Raw genomic sequence first — 6655 nt, 5'->3', positions numbered from 1 at the left:
GAAGCATTAAAGCAAGTTCTGAATTCATATCTGAATTGCTAGGACATACAAGGGAAATTATGCCATCCACAGGAAAAATGGCCTGAAGGTCTAACAAAGCCCAGTGTTCTCAGCTAGAGGGTTTAAAGTTTGGGGAATTTATTTTAAATGATACACCACTAAAAGAGAATTATATTTTGTGATGTCTGAAAATGTAAACTAAAGGAAGAAGCTCACTTAAAAATTCCTAATGTTTATGAATGTTCAATGTCCATACATCTGGTAAAGTTTTTTCCCTGTGAGAAAAGACAGATTTGTATGATTTGAGTAGCGGGGCACTAAAGATTAGGGCTTGATTGTACTCATCCAGAAGACAACTATTTTTTCACTATTGCCTTGTGTATGTAGCCAGGGGCTTGTTACCCCAATGTCACAGACCCTCATTGGCTTCCAAAAGGCTCTAGCAGTAATTCAAAGTAGTAGTTGTATCCTATAAAGCCCAACTGTATATGGATTGGCATTTCAGGACTGCCTACTTCAACCAAAAATCAATTGTCTGACTCATTTGGCCATGGAAAAGCTGCTAGGTGGTATTCCACTTATTTATTTTATTTATTTATTTTTGTCAATTGCTTACAAGATAATATGTATAAGTATAAAACATAGTTATGAATACATGGATACATATAAGAAAAATAAAAAAAATAAAAGAAACAATAGGACAAGGACATTGGTGTGCTTATGCACGCTCCCTACAGACCTCTTAGGAAAGGGGTGAGGTCAATAGTAGACAGTCTAAGGTTAAAGTTTTGGGGGTTTGGGGAAGAAACCACAGGGTCAGGTTGGGTATTCCAGACATTGACCACTCTGTTGCTGAAGTTGTATTTCCTGCAATCAAGTTTGGTGCGATTAACCTTGAGTTTGTATCTATTGTTTGCTCTTGTGTTGTTATGGTTGAAGCTGAAGTATTCATTGACAGGTAGGACATTGCAATGTATGATTTTATATACTATACTTAGATCAGACCGAAGGCAGCATAGTTCTAGGTTTTCTAGTCTAGAATTTCAAGTCTGGTGGCATAAGGTATTCTTCAACGAGCAGAGGAGTGGGGAACTCTTCTTGTGAAATATTTCTGGACTTTCTCAACTGTGTTAATATCAGATACGTAATACGGGTTTCAGACTGATGAGCTGTATTCAAGTATTAGTCTAGCAAATGTTTTGTATGCTCTAGTTAGTAGTGTGATATTACCAGAGAAAAAGCTATGTAAGATCAGGTTAACAACTCTTAATGCCTTTTTGGCTATGTAGTTACAGTGGGCTCTAGCACTTAGATGATTAGAGATGAGTACTCCAAGATCCTTGACAGAGTTTGCATCATCAACAAGGTCTTGACTATTCAGCTTGTATTTTATTTTCTGATTTATTTATTTTTTTGCTAATATGTAAGACAGAGCATTTATTTGTTGAGATTTGAAGTTGCCATTTGTTTGACCATTCTAATTCATAGTCGAGGTCTTTTTGAAGGATAGCAGTATTGTCTGTGGTGTTGAATAGCTTTACATCATCAGCAAAGAGAATGCAGTTGCTCTTAATATGATCACAGAGGTCATTTATGTAGAGCATGAAAAGAGTTGGTCCTAGAACACTGCCTTGGAGGACACCACTGTTGACAGGTACAGAATTTGATAGGACACTTCCAATTTTGACCATTTGTTGTCTGTTTGGCAGGAATGCTTCTACCCAGTTATGCAGTTGTCCAAAGATACCATAAGATTTTAGTTTTAGGAATAGTTTGTCATGTACCACTGAATCAAAGGCTTTACAGAAGTCTATGTAGGTTGCATCTATTGCTTTGCCCTGATCGAATTGTGTAGTCCATATGTTTTTGCAGTGTAAGAGTTGCAGATTACAGGATAGTTTTTTCCTGAAACCAAATTGTTTATTAGAGAGTAGGCTGTTTGTTTCTAAGAGGAGGATGATGGATTGGTTAATAATTGATTCCATGACTTTACAGGTGACGCGGCATAAAGAGATTGGTCTGTAATTTTCAACTAGGCTGGGGTCTCCCTTTCTGAAGATGGGGATGACCATGGCTTGTGACCATAGTTTTGGCAAGGAGCTGGTCCTGAAAGATTTTTCAAAGATTATGCTTAGAGATCCCACTATGGCAATGGATAGCTTTTTTAAGAAGTAGGCACATATTCCATCCAATCCAATAGATAGAGATGGTTTTAGATTCCATAGTGCTTTTTCAACATTGTCTTCTGTAAAATTGATACGTATTAGATCATTGTCTGTGTTTCAACTAGGAAATACTGGGCATAATCCATTGCTGTTTACAAATAGTGAGCCAAAGAATGTGTTAAAGAGGTTGGCTTTAATGGTGTTGTCATTGCAGTCTTTACCATTAGGTCCTTTCAGGGGTGGGGTCGACCTTGAGTCTTTTAGTTTGTTGTTTACAAAAATGTAGAAAGTGGGGATGGAATTGGAGCATAGAAGGTTTTCTTCTTGTTTAATGTGATAATTGGTGCATTCAGTCTTTATCTGGGGGCATAAATTTTTGTATCAGCTTTTGAAGTTGGCAACATGACCAGATTTGTTTTTCTGCCAAAGTGATTTCCTTTTGCATTGAAGCTTCCTTATTGTTATGGGTAATTTGTTTTTTCTGGTCTTGGGAGTTGTTATTGGTACATATAGTTTGATGACTCTTTTGACTTCAAGTAAAAATATGTTGTAATGGTCTCCTACAGTATTGCATCCAGTGAATAGAAATTGCCAATCAAGGGATGAGAGAACATTGTTTATAAGATCACAGTTGCCTTTTTTGAAGTTTTAATTGGGGATTCTGTTGTTGTGATGATTTTTGTCTGCATGTATGTTGAGACAAAAGTCAATCATGTTGTGGTCACTGTTGGAAAAGGGTTCTTTAATTTGTATTCTGTAAATTGAATTCAAACTATTGCAGAAGATGAGATTGAGGCAGTTGTTAAGTCTAGTGTTGTTGGTTACTAGTTGTTCTAGTCCCGGATTTGTTAATGCATTGTAGAAGGTTGCATGTGTGGATTCAGTTGTACATTTGCTAAGGGTCCACTTAATATGAGGTAGATTGAAATCATCAAGAAAGATAAAAGGGGGCAGGATGCTGCCCATGTTAGTAGGATATTTAGCTTGTTTGCATGTTCGATGTCATAATCAGGGACTCTGTAACATAGTAAGAACCAAAATGTGATATTTAAGGACAGTTCACAGACAATGGTCTCAGGAATAGCAAGCTCCTGGGTAACTTGGATATTTTTTAGAAGTGGGGACTTTTTATAGAAGATAGAAACACCACCTTCTCTATGGATTTCACGATCTGATCAGTAAACATGATAGTCTATTACTGTGATAATGGAGTCAGGGAGAGATGCGTTGAGCCATGTTTCACAGACAAATATAATGTCGAATTTAGCCATATTTAGTAAGAGGAGAAATTCAGGTATTTTATTTACAAGGCTTCTTGCATTGAGTAGCTTGCATTTAAGGCCAGTTGTGGTTGGAATAAAGGTAGTTAGGGGCGTGCATGCCTAGTTTTGAGTGATGTTGGATTGGATGGGGTGGGGTTGGATGTGGAGTTGTGGATTGTGTGACTTTCTTTTGATGCAATCAGCATGGTAGTCAATGTATAGATTCTTTTCTCCATTGTCTAGACGGTTTTTGAGTTCTGTGAGGAGTTCACAGGAGCGGATTCTTTGCAGTATGGATAAGTCTGGTCTTGAGCGAAGTTTGGGAATGGTTTTTGCAAAGGGGTTTATTGTATGAATGGATATGTGTTTGCTGGACTCATTTTTGCATACAGCTCTACAAAATCTTGGGTCACAGAGCCGTCATTGTATTTGAACTCAGGGCCATTTCTGGTTATTTCAATGGTATCTTCAGGAGAGATGTTTGTTGTATTTGAGTTGCTTATGATATCACAAACTTTGGTGATGTCGTCTGATTCATTGGTGTCTTTGAGACCAAATAAGATGGCACTTGGACATTTCTGTTCACGTTCCATGATGTCTTTGATGAGTAAGGGGATATTATTTGTGGAATTATTTGATGGGATAGTAATTGCTTGTGGCTGGGGTTTGGGGGTTATTTTTTGGTTGTAGTTGTGATTGTAGTTGAGGTAGTGGTTGTGGTTGTTGTGGGATTTGATTTTGAGCTGATAGGTAATCACTTATCTGTGCTGTATTTTTTTTTCCAAGAGAGATTAGGCTTGCTTGTATAGTTGTTTCAAAACGTGTTGCTAAGCGTTCTTCTATTGAGTGAATGAGTGATTCTATTCTTTCAACTCTGCCAGCTAGGGTACTCAATTTATTTAGCTTAGGAGAACATGATGGACATAGGTAAAATAATGTATCTGAATTTTTAACCATATCAGCTAGGCTTTTGTTTGTGTTTAAGCAGGCAGGGTTGCCTTGATGCATAGGTGGCATTTGATGTAAATTTAGCTTTCATTGGTAGTTTCAAGACATCTGAAATGTGCAGGAGTCTGGGAGGTCATTGATAGAAGATACTTACATGAAGTTAGGGATATAGAGCATCAGAGGTACTGCTTCTCAGTCATGGCACCTGTTCTTTGAAATAGTATCTCCCCTTAGAAAACAGACTTGAACTTTTTAAAATTTCTTTTCAAAAGTTATTGAAAAATGAGCTCTCCTAGATAGCAGTTGCTAAGATGATGCCATTCAGGTTTAATATTTGATCATAATGGTGTTGCTGTTTATCTGGCTTATTTTATTTGATATTTTTACAAAGTATTAGTTTAATTCCTTATTATGGATGGTTTATTCATATACTTGTTTATTGTGAATATTTTAAATTGATGTATATCTTTTGCCATGTGCTAGGATTCTGAATAGATTATGGATACATACCAGTGTAGTAAATGATTATGATAGTAATATTTTTAATGGTTCCTAACAATATGAGTGTGGAAGAGAACGGAAGAAGATGTATTTTTTATTTTTATTATTATTGGGTTTGTTTGAGACAGAGATCACTGGAAATTGTAACCTCCTGGCATTTAGTTCTTTGTTGTTTCAAACTCTTCTGTGCCAATAAAATATATATTATTTTATTCATCTAGTGTAGCACATATGCAAATGTTGTTTACTGCAAGTTTATATCCAATTTAAGTGGGGTGGGGTGGGTTGTTTGGGGGAAGCATGTTTTTTTTTATGCATGCAAGCCTGGATTTTCATGAAGTAAAGAACCCAAAGGGCAGAGAATTATCGTTCATATTCAGAACATAGCAAAGATTAAGAAATGGGATATGCAGTAAATTAAATAAGTAAGATAAATGACACTAATATAGGCAGGTGGTTTATAGGGCTGATTATTATGAAGGAGGATTTTCATTCAACACGTAGAAGAAGATGTATGTGAAACAGGTTCAACTGCCTTGCCTCTTTTCCTCCTCTAAGTTCCATATTATTGGTTGCTGCTGTTTTCTGACAACCTGGAGATAAATAAAAGAAAGTTGTCTTACTAATGTTAGTAAGCCCAAATATCACTATTCTGCAACATTTGCTGCTATTCCTCTACTACAACAAGCATAAAATTGGTTTGAAAAGGAACACATTTTTCTCAGAGTTTTCAATCTCGACAAATGAAATGTTGTAAATACTTCATCTTTTTAGTCAAATAACCTGATAATTTTAGCCCAATTATTATCTTGTTTCACAAACAAGGAAATCTAGAAACTAAGACTGCTCCTTTAATAGATATGCCTCCATGTTGTTGACCTTTTTATATTATCACATACAAACACAAAGGCTAAGGGGATGCCTCCTAGAAGGAAGCTGTTCTCAAGCAACTAGATAAGATTCTGAACATTAAAACTTGCAAGTAAAATAAGACTAAATGACAAGAATAATTTATGGTCTATTATGTTCTAGAGGTTAAGTTACCAGGCTAAAAACAAGACGATAGTTCCAGTTTCACTCAACCCATCCCACCTTACAAGGAAAAATAGGAGGAAGAAGTTTGTCATCCTATTTATAAAAATAATAAAGATGAAAAATAATTAAGTTATACAACCGGTGCCAGGCATTTCTTTTTAACGATCTGCTTTTTCCTATAGTTTCCGTTCAGTTTAATAAAAAAGAATTTAATCTGAAAATTCTTACAAAGAAGGAACTGTTGACAATGGATAGAATGTGGTTCTTTTACACATATTTGGTTAGGAAATGGGCCGGTGGTAAGGGGCTTTGTAAATGTCTTAAATGGCTTTTTCAGGAAATTTTCAACTAGCTTCCATTCTCACAACTGCATTCCCATCATCCAAAAGTATCCTAATCTTACTGCAAAATAAATTTTATGGTCACATCTGCTAAAGCATCATCAATCTAATTTTTCAGCATTTTGGTTTTTATAAAAAATAATGGGAGGCTTGGCTTTGAACTTCAATATAGCAGCCTAAATTCGAAGGGAAAACTTTTGGTTGTGCCTGTAGCTAAACAGCGGGGGTGAGAAAATGATGGTGATTTACAGCCAATAACAGAGATTTTATGAAGAAATAATGATCTATTTTTCTTTCCACTTGCCCTAAATACAAACTGCAGCAATTGTACTGGCTATGAGTTAACATCTGGCCTCAATTCAAAAGACCCTAAGTGTCCTGGGTATCGCATATTTTAGCCGTA

At 36.1% G+C, this 6655-nt stretch overlaps 1 long non-coding RNA gene across 1 annotated transcript in view; it reads right to left on the bottom strand.

Moving 5' to 3' along the window:
- Window positions 1-5441: 5441 nt before the first annotated feature.
- The window catches only part of LOC148127939 (uncharacterized), a 149553-nt gene continuing 148339 nt past the window's right edge, over window positions 5442-6655 (bottom strand). Inside the window, exon 3 of the long non-coding RNA XR_015741211.1 lies at window positions 5442-5469. This is a non-coding gene — a long non-coding RNA (uncharacterized LOC148127939). The remainder of the gene's footprint in view (window positions 5470-6655) is intronic.

The sequence above is a fragment of the Pseudonaja textilis genome, chromosome 1, assembly GCF_049901715.1.
Source record: "Pseudonaja textilis isolate UNSWEBS1 chromosome 1, rPseTex1.2, whole genome shotgun sequence".
In the NCBI taxonomy this organism is placed as follows: Eukaryota; Metazoa; Chordata; class Lepidosauria; order Squamata; family Elapidae; genus Pseudonaja; species Pseudonaja textilis.
Note: the sequence above shows the minus strand (reverse complement) of the source record. Positions and strands in the feature narration are given on the sequence as shown.